The sequence below is a fragment of the Phodopus roborovskii genome, unplaced genomic scaffold, assembly GCF_943737965.1.
Source record: "Phodopus roborovskii unplaced genomic scaffold, PHOROB, whole genome shotgun sequence".
Taxonomy (NCBI): Eukaryota; Metazoa; Chordata; class Mammalia; order Rodentia; family Cricetidae; genus Phodopus; species Phodopus roborovskii.
In genome coordinates, this window is record NW_026126567.1 from 19,747,984 (window position 1) to 19,763,763 (window position 15,780).

General features: G+C 44.4%; 1 protein-coding gene across 2 annotated transcripts in view; it reads right to left on the reverse strand.

Annotated features, from left to right (window-relative positions):
- Azin1 (antizyme inhibitor 1) overlaps nt 1-11,899 on the reverse strand; it is a 29,544-nt gene extending 17,645 nt beyond the window's left edge. For both annotated transcript variants that reach the window (XM_051202628.1, XM_051202625.1), the window contains exons 1-2: nt 11,549-11,899; nt 7,258-7,395 (exon numbers count right to left, since the gene is read on the reverse strand). The gene's annotated coding sequence lies outside the window, so the exon portion shown is untranslated. The remainder of the gene's footprint in view (nt 1-7,257; nt 7,396-11,548) is intronic.
- Nucleotides 11,900-15,780: the final 3,881 nt, after the last annotated feature.

Here is a 15,780-nt window from a genome sequence, read left to right on the forward strand (position 1 = left end):
GAAGCTGCCAAAAGAAACAATGGCTCAGAAGAACCATGCATTGTTCTCTGGAGTCCTCATGTTCACTTTCAAAAGTAGTGCTTGTGGCAGCTGGGCACTTGCCTTGTTACACAGTTGATTGTACTTCAGAAGAAACTGATACATCTTTCATATAATCACAAGATAATTCTGGCAGCAACAGCCCACTTGACACCAGGCTGGATGAATGTGAGTCTTGGGTTTCTGAAGTGAAGACCTCCCTGGAAGTAGAACAGGGAGAGCTGAAAGGTTCAGAGTATTGTTTCACACAGACACCTAACCAGGAAGCTCAGCCTCAGGAAGGGCTGCAGGTCCACTACTCACTAAAGATGACAGTGTATATTTTCAAATGCATACTACTACAGTCACTGTAAAGAGGCCTAACTACAAGCATTTCTACTTTACTTAATGAAGGCACTGGATGGCTCAGCACTCAACATCAAAGGAGAAAGGGTGTCTAAACCCCTCTCTGCGTTCCACCTGCAACAGAAAATGCTACTTACCACACAAGGTAACTTTGTAAGTAACACACTAAAAACCACCAGAAGAGGCTTCTAAAGGATGACTGGCACTGTAATAACCTTCAGGAGAAAAGCACCAGGAAGCTACATATTGAAGAAACTACATACTGAAGAAGGTAGTTGAGATGCTCCAATGGGTGGTAAAAGATCACAGTAATTTTGCGATTAATAGACCAAAAACAACATGCATGGGGTACCCATGATATCCAGAACAGGGGTTGCCCTCAACACACAGTAACTGGAAAGCTAATAGTCATAATAAAAAAACATTTTTCTTGGGATGAAAAAAACTTACTATGCCTAGACAAAAACAAACAAACAGAGCATATTTATTAAAAGAGAACAAGAATGAGCAGGAGATATGAGGGAAGAAGAGATTAAGGAAATGAGATCAACTTAACTTTACACAGTAAACACTAAAGAATCTTTGTTAAAAGATTTACATTTTGCCAGGACTGGTAGCAAACACCTAAATCTCAGTGCCTGGAGGGCAGATCTCTTCAAGGCTAACCTGGTCTACATAGTTATTTCATATTTGTGCACAGATGAGCATATACCTATGGAAAGAGGCCACTGGATCCCCTGGACCTGGAGATTCCCATCTGGTTGCTGGAAATCAAATTCGGATGCCCTGCAAAAGCAACTGCCTTCAGTTGCCCTTGTCCCCTTTTTGATCTTATTTTGAACTATGTATAACTGTCTATGCATATGAATATAGGTATCTGGGAAAGCCAGAGGGCACTGGGAGTCCTGGAGCTGGAGTTACAGGTGGTTGTGAGGTACCAGTCACGAGTGCTTTCTGGAAACTGAAAACGAATTCTCTGCAAGAGCAATATATGTTGTAACCTGCTGAGCCATCTCCCAAGCCTCAAATATTACAGCCATGTTTTACTTATGTATATAGAACTGCTGTTTAGATGTACATTACACCTTATAGTCTGGTACAAGTGACACTATCCTGAGTGGTAAACTAGATAAAATGTTCAAAAGTGTTTTCCCATTATGTATTGACATATACACAATGGATAAGTCCAACTCAGACCTCTTCAGGAGACAAAGCAGTTCATTCAGAAGACTATCTCAGGACCATTATGGCTTTCATGTTGAACATTGCAGAAAACAGAAACACACTTTTGGCCACACCAAATTTAACATGTTAATTATGTTGAGCTTAGACTATGAGCTAAGAAAATTTGGACAGCCTGACATGGCGGCAGGACTGGAGGCAAAAAGGAGTTTGAGGCTGGCCTGTCTACATAGTCAGGGCTACATAGAGACTGTCTCAAAAGCAAAAAAGGAAAAGAAAACACATTTTAATTCTATTCATCACCGTGTATGCATATGCCCGACAGGCATACAGGCCAGAGGATGACTCTGCAGAGTCAGCTTGTTTCCTCCATCTTACATGGCTTCCAGGGGTTGAACTCAGGCCATCAGGCTACATTCTCAGTGGCAAGTACCGTGCTAACAGAGCCATTCACTGCACCAGCCCAAAACCATACATTTTAAAATAATTCTTTACAAGCTGAGTAAGATCTTTGCAATAATCATTACATCTTGTTCAGCAAGAAGTAAATTAAAAGAAAAATCTGAGTGTGGGGGAGAACAGTGATTTGTTATGGCTTGTGTTAACAGCTGGTATGTATGGTGTGTGAGTGTGTGTGTGTGTGAGAGAGAGAGAGAGAGAGAATAGATGGGGGTCTCATTAGGTAGCCCTGTTTGGCCTAAATCTTGTTATATATACCAGGTTGGCCTCTAGAAAGCCACCTGCTCCTGTCTTAGTACTGGGATAAAGGTGTGTGCCATCATGCCTGATAGCTTAAAAAACAAAATCAGGTTTCACTTATTTTCTGAGTCTCATACATGAAACAATTTATCTTGATCATATTCATCCAACCTTCCAGGCACTCCCACAAATACCCTCCCCTTTCATGTTCCTTTCCCATCTTTGAAACCACTGAGTTCAATTAGTGCTTTCTTTCCTGTTAGAATACTGACTGATTTTTTGTCTTGTTTTTGGAGACAGTTTCTTTGTGTAACAGCCCTAGCTGTCTTAGAATTGGATTTGTAGACCAGCCTGGCCTCACTGAAATCCACCTGTCTTTGCCTTCCGAGTGCTGGTATTAAAGGCATTGTGCTACCTACACCCTGGTGAAATACTGACAGATCATCTTATACAGGTCTTATGCACTACAGTGAGTCTGAGTGATAATCACAGTTCGTTAACAGCCATTTTAAGTGATGCTACTCCATTCATAGTAATTATCTTGGAGCAGTTCTAGGACAGCAGGCAATACAGAACTCATTCTGTTCCTGTTCCGAAAATTAAAAATATGACGCCATAAAGTAAAATTATCAGAGAAAAGCATAGCTAAAATTCTGCTTCTGGCTGCATATGGTGGCACATCCTTGCAGGTGGATATCTTAAGAGTCTGGGGCCAGTCTGGTCTATATAGCAAGTTCCAGGATAGTCAGAATTACATAGAGAAACTGTCTCAAAAACAAAAGAAACAAAGGAACTTGCTTCAATTAGCATGTTAGCAAATTGCCTTACACTGGCATGGATGATCCTGGAATATTACTCCTATAAGGCTAACTGAAAATGGTCATCCTAAAACATCAACCAACCAAATTTACGTAGTGTTTACATTTTCAAACTCCTAACATAGTGCCTCATTTTTTATATCAGTGATTAATTTCCAGTTATATGTAAGCAGGTGGAAACCCTAAGCCAAAACCACCTAAACAAGATCTGTGGTGATGTTTTGTTTGTGCTCTAAGAAAGCTTGCCTGGAGACCAGAGCACAAAACTAGCCACTCATTAGCAATAAAGGCCAGGCAGTGGTGGCACACACCTTTAATCCCAGCACTCGTAGGTAGAGACAGGAATCTAAGGTGGGTGGAGACAGATCTCTTGCCCATTCAGTTTGAGGATTTCATAGAGGTGGTTACTTCAGTGGCTGGCTGTTTTACTTCTCTTGAGTTTTCAGCTTCACCCCTAGTATGACTCTGGTTTTTATTAAGATGAACTGGATCTGCACTGTATCAGATAGATACACTTCTACCCCAACTACCCTCTACAGCAAATCTGAGAACCACTCAACCCCTCTAAAATTGGAGCTGTTAGGTAATGGGGTATAAGCCTCTAATTCCAACTTAGGCCAGAATCTGAAGTTCTAAAATCAATCTTAACCACTTTTTTTTTTTTTTTTTTTTGGGTGGGCTAGGGGAGACTAATATTGTGTGAGAATACCTAGTTTTCAGATACTTAATGGAATGAACTTAATGGTTGATTCAAAACCTTCTCCAGAAGCCAGGTGTAGTGAAACATGCCTGTAACTCCAATACTTAGTTAGGAGTCTAAAGTCAATTCAGGCAAGTCTTGGCTACCACATTGATAACCCCCCTCCCAACACACACACAAAAGGTCAGAGTGAAACGAAATCCCATCCTGAGGCTGAATCCTAGAGCCTATAATATCTGCACAACGGAGTATTGAACACAGCTCAAATAATGTTCATATAGTCACATATTTTATGATGTTATGAGGTATTTCCATGAAGGTCAATGTTTTAAGTTCTCCCAATAGTTTCCCAATGTTATGTTGCTCCCAGAATATTAATTTTAGGATCCCAGTGTCCTGTGATACAAACTATCATACATAAAGACACTATTTCTGAGAGGTACTATTATATTATTCTAGTGAAACCCTTGAAACAATGTTTCTCTGAACTTATTAACTTGTCAAATTTCAGAGCAGCCATGTAGTAGATGTTAGATATTATGTAACAGTCTACAAGAGATTGAGTCAGCTCTCTGTAATCATAGTATTTCTACTAGAATTCAAGAACATTAACACTACATGCACACAATAAAAAGTTTTAAGTCAGAGCCAGGTATTGTTTATGCATGCCTTTAATCCCAGCTACAGAGTAGGCTACAGAGTGAATTCCTGGACTACAAAGAGACCCAGAAACCCTATCTCATCCATTCCTTTTTCCTTTTTTTTTTTTTAACCATTTCTATCTTACAGCTACTCTCCTGTTAAGTGCATACCTATACTTGGTATATCTCTTTCAGGAACCATCTTCATTTCTACTCAACCCTATTCAAAAATCTGTTAAAAATCTTAAAAGGCTGGCAATGATTCCTTAGGAAAGGTACTTCCCATGCAAGCCTGGAAAAGTGAATGAGTCCAATACCTGGGATTCACATGGTGGAAAGAAAAATGAGGTCAGTTGTCCACTGACCCATAAATGTGCAATGGCATGTGTACCACCCCCAACTCCCACCACTAAATGTAAAATATGAATCAATCTTTTAATGAACTCCAACTTATCAAATTGAAATCTTTAAAACCCAATTTACAATCTATTAATGATTACAATGTCAACCAGATCCACTTCAAAAGACATATTTACTATTGTATAAGTCCCAGTTGAACCTCCAAAAATTTTGCTCTAGTTTCTGGTGCCAAAAAGTGCCTTTAATCCCAGTACTCAGGAGGCAGAGGTAACCTCTGAGTTCCAGGCTAGCCTGGCCTGTCTACAAAGTGAGTTCTGGGATAGCCAGGGTTGTTACAGAGAAACCTGTCTCAAAAAAGCCAACTTGGGAGAACATTTTGATAAATCAAATCAAAACCAGAACAGATTAAAATGAATAAAACTTAAGTCTGTGATTTTTGAAATAATTTGGTAGCAAATATGCTATTAAGTGGCAAATGAACTGCCTGGTTAAACAATGGAGATTGTGATTCAGGTTATTGAATTCTCACAACTATCATTACCTATACCAACAAGGAATACAAAAATCAAAGAGAAATTAACGTGCCTACTTAGGACCAAAAGAAAGAGTCTAAGCAAGGTTTGGTGGCCCAGGCCTGTAATCTTAGCAGTTGGGAGGTAGAGGCAAATGAGTCTAAAATTATTTATGCATGTAGTCCCAACAAGCCACAAATTCCTGGTCCTCTCCCTGTCTCCCAATGCTCGGACTGTAGGTGTGTTCTAGAACTTTGCTTGGCTCTAGGACAACCATTTTCACTCAACAATCTATTTTATAACCAAAATGAAGAAACACTGCTTTGACCTCTGTTTTCCTGAAATCCTTCTCTATTTTAAAAGGAATACTGTATGACTACACTTCAAGGAGTAATAAACTGGGCAGTAAGTAGCTTGAAAACTGCCCCTCTGAAACCCATTTAGGTTCAAAACTCAAATCTCAATAACATGAAATCTAGAGAGGGAATGTTTAATTTCTTCAATGTATCTATTATTTTGTATGTGCAGTTCATATGTGTACACAGAAGTAACTTTCAAGTGTTAATCCCTTAGGGGTTGTCCATATTTTCAAATAGGACCTCTCATTGAACCAGGAGATTATCAAGTAGGCTAGCCTTGCTGGTCAATATGACCCAGGATTCTTATCACCACTGTCCCAGCACTGGGATCACAGGTGTGGACCAGCTGGGCATGTTGGCATATACACTCAATCATAGCACTGAGGAAGCAGACACAAGTGGATGTCTGAGTTCTAGGCTAGCCAGGGCTACACAGTATGAGAACCTGTCTTTAAAAAAAATAAGTAAAGAATGACAATGATAGTTAGAGACCTCTCAAATTTAAACTATAGCTTACTAAGGAATTATATTTGGTACGGTGGCTCACATCTTATAATAATGCATAGAGTATCAAGTAGCCAAAAACTATCTTTGGCTATTTGGAATGAGGCGTGCGGGAGTCTCAGGTATCATCTTTCAGAAAAGGCCCCATAACCCATTGGTTTCTACAAACTTAGTAGATAAAACCATCTCATGAAAAACCAAACTTAAAAACAACAACCAAAACCAACAACCAAAACCAAAACCCTTGAGTGTCAGAATCATCATCACCAGGAAAACATGAACTAAAATAGTTTTCACACTCATGCTTTAAGACACAGCTTTACCAAGAGGGCTGACAAGATAACTCCCAAGTGACAGCACTCGCCCCCAGCCTGAGGACCTGCATCTGAGCCTTGGAACCCACATGGTAGAAGGAGAACACTAAGTCCTACAAAGCTATCCTTCACTTCCCATACACCCTTTCTGGTACACACACGCACTCAGACAGGCAGACTGGTGGACGAACAGACAAAAAAGGGAGTGTTTTTTAAAAATGTCTCTGATGCTGGGGAATGTGTAGCATGGAAGAAATCCTAGGTTCAGTTAAGTCTTCTGACTCTTCTGATTCAGACAATATACCTACCGAGTAAATGACTAAATATGGTAAATTTATCCTAAAGTCAAATCCACTTTCCATGTTATATTAAAACCCATACGCATGCATGGATGTGCATTTATATGTGCATATACGTATCTCTGTGTATGAGCATGTGCACAGGTGCCAGGTCAAAATGGGATAGCAGACCCTCCGAAGATGGATTTACAGGTAGTTGTGAACACCAAAAACTAAACTGGGGTCCTCTACAACATCAGCAAGTGTTCTTAGCCACTCCAGACCCCAGTATAATTTCTTAATACATAAATATAGTAGTATCATCATTCATTCAAGTATAACTTATGAGAGCCTATCATTGCATGCAACCTTACCAGTCACACCTGTAACTAATCTCTAACTTAGTAAGTCTCTAAGGGTCTGAAGAGGCACACATAATTCCCAATTCTGAGAACTACTGAAGCAGTACTCCAATTGTACAAGATCCTAGATGGGAAGGTACTTACATGGACAAGTTAGGAGATGGAACCCCCCTATCATCAGCTAGGTTCCCAAGGTGGCTCAGCGTTGAAGTCGAACTGCTCTCTATACAGCACTTCTCCTAGGCCTTCTGGGTAGTTGTATACTCGGTCAGAAAGTTCGCCCTAAAGAAATAAAGAGCAGAAAGTTGTGTTTTAGGTTGTGCTTCAAACAGGTTAATTTAAATTAAGTTTTATAATAGTGTCCTATTCAAGTAACATCCCAGTTGTGCATGGGACTGTGTATTTGCAATATCCAAACTCAGGATGATTAGTTCAAGGCCAGCCTAGGTCACATAGCAAGGTTCTGCCTTAAGTAAGCAAAATAAGGTGACTTTAAATGCATGTTGTTCTGGCATAGTCTTGGAAGCATCTGAAATACCTTTTTGGTTAAGTTCAAATTATCTTTTGCTACAAATTCCTACTACAACACTATAAAGATCCATGATCTAAGCTGGGCATGAGAAGGTGTACACCTGTGGTCCCAGGACCTGTAGGGACAAAGGAACCAGGAGTTCATAGTCATCCTTTATCAAAAACAAGAGTCTGAACCATCTTGGAAGACATGAGGTAGTTCTCAACATGAAAAGCAATTTGAAAAGCTCCAGGCCGGCCAAGTCTGTAAAGTTTTACTCCTATCCAGCCCACTTAGATCTATTTTATTATCACCAGAAGCAAATATGAAGCTTGGCATACTAAGAAAAGTTGCTAAATGGGCTTTAGAAATAAATGGTCACCCCCCCCCCATAATGGTTTGACTGGATGGAGTTAGATTTAGGTGCTATATCCACCTAAACTCATTTGTGCTTCAATGGTTACTACTTTAAAATATTAGAGTCTGATTATATTTTCTAAGAAGTAGGAATCCCAGGAGCCAGAAATATTAGAAATATTAGAGTTTATAGGTTCCCAGAAGTACTCCATGAATTAATTCCTAAGACTATCTTACCTGAATCTAGGCTACTTTGAACAAAATGTACTGCCCACTCTTAAAATGAGGGGCCCAGAGCTGTTATCTCCAGCCCTTGAGAAAGAGAGATCAGGAGCTGAGGGCTGGCTTCACCTATATATGGAGTTGAAAGCTGCTGTCTCAAAAGACTCCAAATATGCTGACCTATAATTTTTTTGTTACAATGTACTGAGCCATCATGGATGCTGGCACTTGACCAATGAGTTATACTCCCAGGTTTTAATCTATAAACTTAAACTCCCAGGTTTTAATCTATAAACTTTCTGATTCTTCAAATACCCAATCCAAAGAGAACTAAATCATGCTGAAATCAGGTCATTCTTAACTATCCCAAGGAATGGAACAATTATCCTGAATGAGACATTATTCATTTTTCCTATTTTATTCACAGCTATTTTGATGCTTATGGCAACAGTCGGTGGTGCATGCCTTTAATCCCAGCACTCAAAAGGGAAAGGCAGTCTGAGTTCCACCTAACCCTAACTCTGAGTTCTCGGACAGCCTGGGCTACACAGAAATATACTGTTTTGAAAAGACAAAAAGGCTTTACACTCTTCATTTATAATGATTTGTGTAAATTAGGAGGTAGAAATGGGCTAAAAGGCCATAGAGCCTCTCAGCCTGGCCCTGAAACTCTTCCTGGTGGTGGTGGGGCAAAGACCACTGACATCCTCCTTCCTCCTTTCCCAAATGCTGGGGTTACAAATGGATGCTAGAATCACAGGTGTGCACCTACTCCCCTAGTTTATTGGGAACTGGAAAATCAACCCAGGGCTTGTAATTCTAGGCAAGCACTTGACCAACTAAGCTACAAATCCAGCTCTACCTTGTCTGGTTTTTTTGGACAGGGCTTCTCTGTGAAACAGCCCTGACTGTCCTGGAACTCCCTCCACAGACCAGGCCTCAAACTCAGAGATCCACCTACCTCTGTGCTGGGATTAAAGGTGTGTACCACCACTGCTCAACCCACTTTGTTCTTAATCATTTTTCTCTTGGCATCTTTACAAATGTTACTGCTAAAGCCAGGCGTTGGTGGTGCACGCTTTTAATCCCAGCACTCAGAAGGCAGATGCAGGTGGATCACTGTGAGTTCTAGCCCAGCATGGTCTACAGAACTAGTTCCAGGACAGGTTCCAAAGCAATACAGAGAAACCATGTCTTGAAAAACACAAGCAAACAAACAAAAAAGAGTTACTGCTATCTTTACAACTTTTCCAAAAATGGGCTTTATTTTTAATTAGACATTTATTCACACAATGATTATTCAAGAACAATCTATAATGTACAATAAGTTTTAAACTTTTTTGGGGGGGTTGGGGAGGTGACTTTTGAGTGTGAGAAGTTTAGTTTTGGAGCCTGTCCTGGAACTAGCTCTATATACCTGGCGGGCCTCAGAGATCCACCAGCCTCTGCCTACTGAGTGCTGGGATTAAAGGTATGTGCCAGCACTGTCTGGCAAGTAAAAACCTTTTACACAAAAGAATGCACATCAATTGTGCATTAAGTTCTTAGACCAGACAGGAGCATTATAGGGTGTTAGCAATGTTCTACATTTTTATTTATAGAGATGTTTCTCGTCTCTTTGGACACAGAACTTTGCTGTTACATGTCATTTTTTTTGTTAAAACTCATCACAGAAGCCAGACCTGTCTTAAACCTGTAATCCCAGCACCAGGCTGAGGTGGGAGGCAAATTAGCAACCCCAGATCAGTTTGAGCTACAAGTGAGGCCTTGTCTCAAAGAACAAACCAAAAAACTAATCAAACTAAACAGGACATGGGAATTTTAATGCCAATTTTTAAAAATCAGAGTATAGAGCTATATTTAGTATATGGAAATAAAATTGTAGCTATTACATTTCTGATGTTCGTACTACAGATTACAGATTAGTAAAATGGCCAGAAGGTAAGACTAATAGCACAATGCTTAGCTGGGGATCTAAGGTGGACTTGACACCGATTTCTTTTGTTAAGAATCATATTAAGATCTTGGGAAAGAAATGAATTACTTGATTTATCTTTATCATTTACAATATTATTTGAACATTCTTTCCTACTTAATGTGTTCGAACACCTCAGACCTTACAGGCATGACCATGACCAGTACAAGCATGTTCTTCTGTGTCAAACCTATTTCTGACAGGCTAGTTCACAGTCCACATAATCCTTCTCCGGGCACTCAAAACGGGCAAAGTTAATCAGCTCTCACCCAGACTGGGCACTTAAACGTAGTAAAACGCAACAGAGCACAAGACAACCTAACACATCCACCACAACACTGAGTTCAATCTGTTCCAAATCCCTGGGGCTGTAAACGGGTGTCCCCGGTCGCTGTTCCTTGGGCAGAAACATGCGTTCAGGAGAAAACACGTTTTCGCTACCAACAACTGATGGCAGCGCACTCAGTCCTGGGGAACAGCATCAACCTCCCCTTCGCCCTCTTTCTGCCCCGCGATCACGGCGAGGACCAGAAAACCAAGCAATGGTGACTAATCTTCGGGCTTTGGGAGGTGACTGGGGTAAATGAAAGCCACTTGGCCCAATCAGGAGAGCCGCAGGGGCGGGGCAGCAGTGCCGAGGTTTCCAGAAGGGGCCAAAGGCCTACCCGCTTGCTACTTGACACCCGGGCTTCCCCGCCGCCGGCCCCGAGTGAGGTCAACTTTCCTCCACCAGAGGGGGACCGCGCTCTCCGCACCCCCCCCCCCCCCGCTCCAACCCCAGCCACCTCCGCCCGCAAGAATCTAGCCTCCTCCCAGCTGTCACCAGATGCCGGCTGGAGGCCCGCCCCGCTCCATTCATAACCCGGCGCCCCGGCCGCCGCAACCCGTCGCCACTCCGCATCAAGGCCCCCCGCGGGCACGGAGACCCGGAGGCGGGCAGGGCGGCGGGACCCCTGTGCCCCTCGGGGCTGCCGCTCAGCCCCCCTCCCCGGAAACAGCAATGCACCACGGGAGTGGGGTGGGGGCCGCACGCCGCCGGGAAGGGGACCCTGGCCGGCCGGCCTCCCCCAACCATTCCCTACCCCGGAGCTCGGTCCCCACGCGCACACGCCCCCCTCGCCCGACCGCGGCTGCCGCCGGCCGCCCAGGGTCGCGAGGTGCCGGCCTGCGCCGGGGCCGCCGGCGAGCAGCAGCCGCCGCCGCCGCCGCGGCCGCACACGCCGCCGGCCGCCATGTTCGAGGCCGCCGGCTGCGGGGCACTGCGGGCGGGCAAGCGAGGGCGGCCGGCGTGGCCCAGCCGAGCGAGGGACGGAGGCAGCCCGACCCTCCCGCGCTCGCCCCCACCCCGCCCGGCTCAGTCCGGTACTCACGTGAGATAACGGCCCAAAGAGTCGGGTAAAGCGTCTTCTCTTTTTCGGCGGAATTTTTAAAGAGGGATGTGGTTACCTTGAGCAGAAATACCCAAGGCGGCCTGGGCCATAGGCTGCGGGGACGACGTGGGGGGAAACGCGCGGCACCGACACCAGCTGAGCGGCAGTGGCGGCGGCGGCCGGACCGGAGAAACGGGGCGGCGCGAGGGGGGGAGAAGAGGGGGAAAAGGCGCGAACCGAGCGGGGAGAGGGGGGCCTCAGCCTCGTCACACCCGCAGGGCAGTAGAGCGAGAAGGGGGAGAAGAGCCGAGCAGGCGACAACCACGGAGAGAGCGAGAGACAGAGAGAGACAGAGACAGAGAGAGGAACGGAAACACCGCGGCCGCGAGTTCAGCCAGAGAGTGTGGGAAGGCGGCGCCGGCGACGCCCGTATTTATAGCTAGGGGGCGGGGCCTGTCACGTCACAGACGGCCGGGCCGCCGCGCGAGAGGGGTGGGGCCCGACCGCCGCCGGGGAATGTGGGAGGGGCGGAAGAGGAAGGAGAGAGAGAGAGAGCCTGGCGCAGTTACGGGGCCGAAAGGGCGGGGACCGCGGGGCCCGGCAGGTGCCCGCCGGCCCCGTCGCTTCCCGCCCTCGCACGGGCCCGCCGCTCCCCGGCAGGGCTGGGAGACGCACGCGTGGGCGGGGCCGAGGGCGAGCTTGCCCGCCCGATCGCCGAGCTCGCCCCCACCCCCACCCGAGCCCTGGCGGCGCCTGCGCTGCACGCTAGCGGTGCGAGCGGTCGGCTTGGCTTTGTGAGCCCGCGCCTAATCCGTGCAGACCGCCGCCTTCCGGATCGTCCTGGGTCGGCGGCTGGGCGACACCTGTCTTCCAGGGGAGGCCGGTGAGCCCCGTCACTGGGCTTTCTCGGTGCACCTCGCTAGGTTGTGTGAGGACTGTTGGACTATGCCTGGGGACTGTATTCCGAGGGAGAAGTTCCCGCCTCTCCGCGGGATGCGGAGCCCCTGTATGGAAACGGGTTCCCCTGTGGCCAGCAAGGACCAGTCCGGTGTGGTTACCAGAGGTTTTGATCGCGCCAGAACGCGTATTGCAATATGATGCAGTAGGATTTTTTTTTTTTTTAATATGGCTTTTCTTTGTCTTCATTTTCAAAAAGGGCAGATGCACTCAGACCCAGCCCTATTAAATTAGCCAGGCCAGTGTTGAAGACATTGTAGATATTACACGACTTTAAGGCACATCTCTTTAACAGTAACGCCCCCCGTTTTTTTTTTTTTTTTTTTTTTTTTGTTTTGTTTTGTTTTTTTTGGGGGGGTTGGGTTTTTTTCTAGACAGGCTTTCTCTGTATTGCTTTGGAGCCTGCCCTGGAGCTAGCTCTGTAGAGCAGGTTAGCCTTGACTTCAGAGTTGCCTCTGCCTAACAAGTGTTGGGACTAAAGGTATGCACCACCATACCTGGCTTTTCTATTCTTTAATAACTTTTATTACCAAATCAAGATGACCTATGTAGCTTTCAACACACACACACACACACACACACACACACACACACACGTACGTTTAAAAGCCATTTCCTGGGTTTAGGGATTTAGCTCAATGAGTGGTAGAGCGCTTGCCTAGCAAGTACAAGGTCCTGGATTCAGTCCCCATGGGTGGGAAGCAAATAAATAAATAAATGCATTTCCTAGTTGTGTGTTGTGAATCCCTATATTTGGAAGGCAGAAAATGTTGGATCTCTGAGTTCAAGTTCAGCATGATCTACAAAGCAAGTTCCTGGACACCCTGGCTACATAGTGAGACCCTGTTTTGAAATTGCAAAACAAAACAAAGGCCATTTTAGCACTTGCTGTCACACAGTTCTCTCCTGCTAAAGCTTTGCAACTCCAGACTCAGCACAAATGAATGGGAGCTGATGGGTAGACAGGATTGTGCTATGGAGCTTAAGCTGATCTCCAATTTAACCAGCCTCCTTCCTCAGCTCTAGGGCTTAGATCACAGGCCTGGGCCCTGTTTTTGATGCCCCTGCAAGGTTTAGGTCTTTTAAAGACAGACCCTGAACCCCTGCCCCCCCCTCGGTCCCAATTCTTTTATTTCATTTATCTTGTAAGAAGCACAGTGTTTAATAAATCATCAAAATGGAAAGGAAGAAAGCACTCTTGCAGATCTGGTAAAGCCAGAATGTTTCAGAGGTAGAGAGCATTAGGTGAAGTTGGGAGCTGTGGGCTCAGTTTCTGAGCTTGCTTTTCCCTAGACATATCTTAGCTTTCTCTTTTCTCCTTCCTTCCTCTTCTCCTCCCCTTTTGCTTTTTTGAGACAGGATGTTAATATGTAGTCCATGCTGGCCTTGGGTTCATGTCAACCCTGACAACCTCTAGAGTGCTAGGATTTGAGCTTATGAGCCACCATGCTCAACCTCCTGCACTTTTGTTAACTTCCCAAGGAGCTTCCTCCCCCTGAACACACCATTTGATATTTTCTTACAAAGTGAGGGAAATGGAACATGTATAAAACAACCAAATTGTTGGCAGATAACAGGGTAAGTATTGCAAGGAACTAAGTACAAGGAAGACATAACTGCAGCTAACTGAGGGTTCCCTAGGAAACCTTTTCGAGTGAATCCTTAGGGCTTATGTTCCAGGGAAACAGGATTCTGAGAGCCAGTGTTCCGGCAGAGGGGAAGGATGAAAAGAGGCACAGAAACGGGTAGGTTGGGACACTGAGTGGCCTTTCTGGCCCCACTTTAGAGGCACGATTGGAGAGGAGAATGGAAAGTTTTATTAAAGTGAGATCAAGAAGGGATTAGAACTTGGCCTTTAGAAGCATTTTAGATAGGGGCGTAATATAGAATATTGTGTTCATAATGTCTCATCATACACATGACTGATCCCTGTAATACACTACTATTTTTACTTGATTCGTGGAGTGGAGTCACTCTGTGGCCGGAATCTCCCAGTCCTCCTGCCTCTGTTTCCCTACTTCTGGGATTACAGGAATATACCACCATATCTAGGTAAAGAGATGTTTTTAAAAAAAATCACTCAGTGGAGTTCAAAGAGGTAGATAGATAGACACAAGCAAAATCTTACTAAGAAATTCAGCATGTTGGTACATACCTTTAACCGCAGCACTGGGGTGGCAGAGGCAGGAGGCTAATTCTGGGCCAGCCAGGACTACACAGTAAGAGCCTGTCACAACAGTGATAACCCCCCCCAAGAAGAAAATCCAAAACAGATGTGATGGTACATGCCTGTAATCCTAACACGAGGGATAAGGGGGTAAAAAACAAAGATTGCCAAAAATTTAAGACCATTTCTAGTCCAGCCTGAATGATGGGTGATCCTGCCACAAAGGAAAGAAACCCAAATTCAGGAAGTCCCTGGAAATGGGAAGATGCAGAGCCTTTTGGATGTGAGTTTGGGGGTCTTTATATTATAGACACAATTAAAATGTTGCGGTGTATAGGAGATGGAAGATATGCATAATAGAGAATGTTAGGGAGAAGGAACGTGGGCAGAAGAGCCCATGAAGACTGGCCAAAGAAGTAGAGAATTAGAATAATGTAATGTCAAGCCATTTAAGAGCAAAGTGTTCATCCCACTATGGAATGAGTTGCCATGTCCCTGAAACAGGATGAAAAAGGGCTTCTAGTGTTAACAAATGGAGTGATGTTGATAAGTTCCAACCTCATAATGTTTGGATTTTTATCACCTAGGCATTGGGAAAGACAATTTTGAGAGTTATTCCCATTTTAGAAAGTACTATGGAGGTGGGAAGGGAGAAGACTGAGTGTTGACCTGGAGACTCTATTGCAGTTTCAGTGGAGTAGGAGGGCAGGGTTACAGAAGTTCAAGTGATGAACAGCTGAAGTCAGGAATGTTGACTTCCCCTGGTGGTAGGGTACTGGACTAGGGCTGAATCAAACATTTATACCAGGGAGGATTTGGCTACATTAATTGAAACTATGTAGCTATGTAATGAGTACTTGTGTAATCAAATCAAAAGAATAATGTTACCTTCTAATGAACACAATAGAAACACTGAAAACTACATTGGAGTAGACAGCATAGTAGACAACTAACTGATAGCTAATGAGAACAGCATATTTAATTATGTTTGAGGTTTGGGGTTTGAGTTATTTTGCCAAGTCAGGTTACTCATACAGAAATCCACAAGTAGTGCCAGTGAAAAATATTAAATAGAAAGCCCCAAGGTTAAAATCATAATTACATTCAC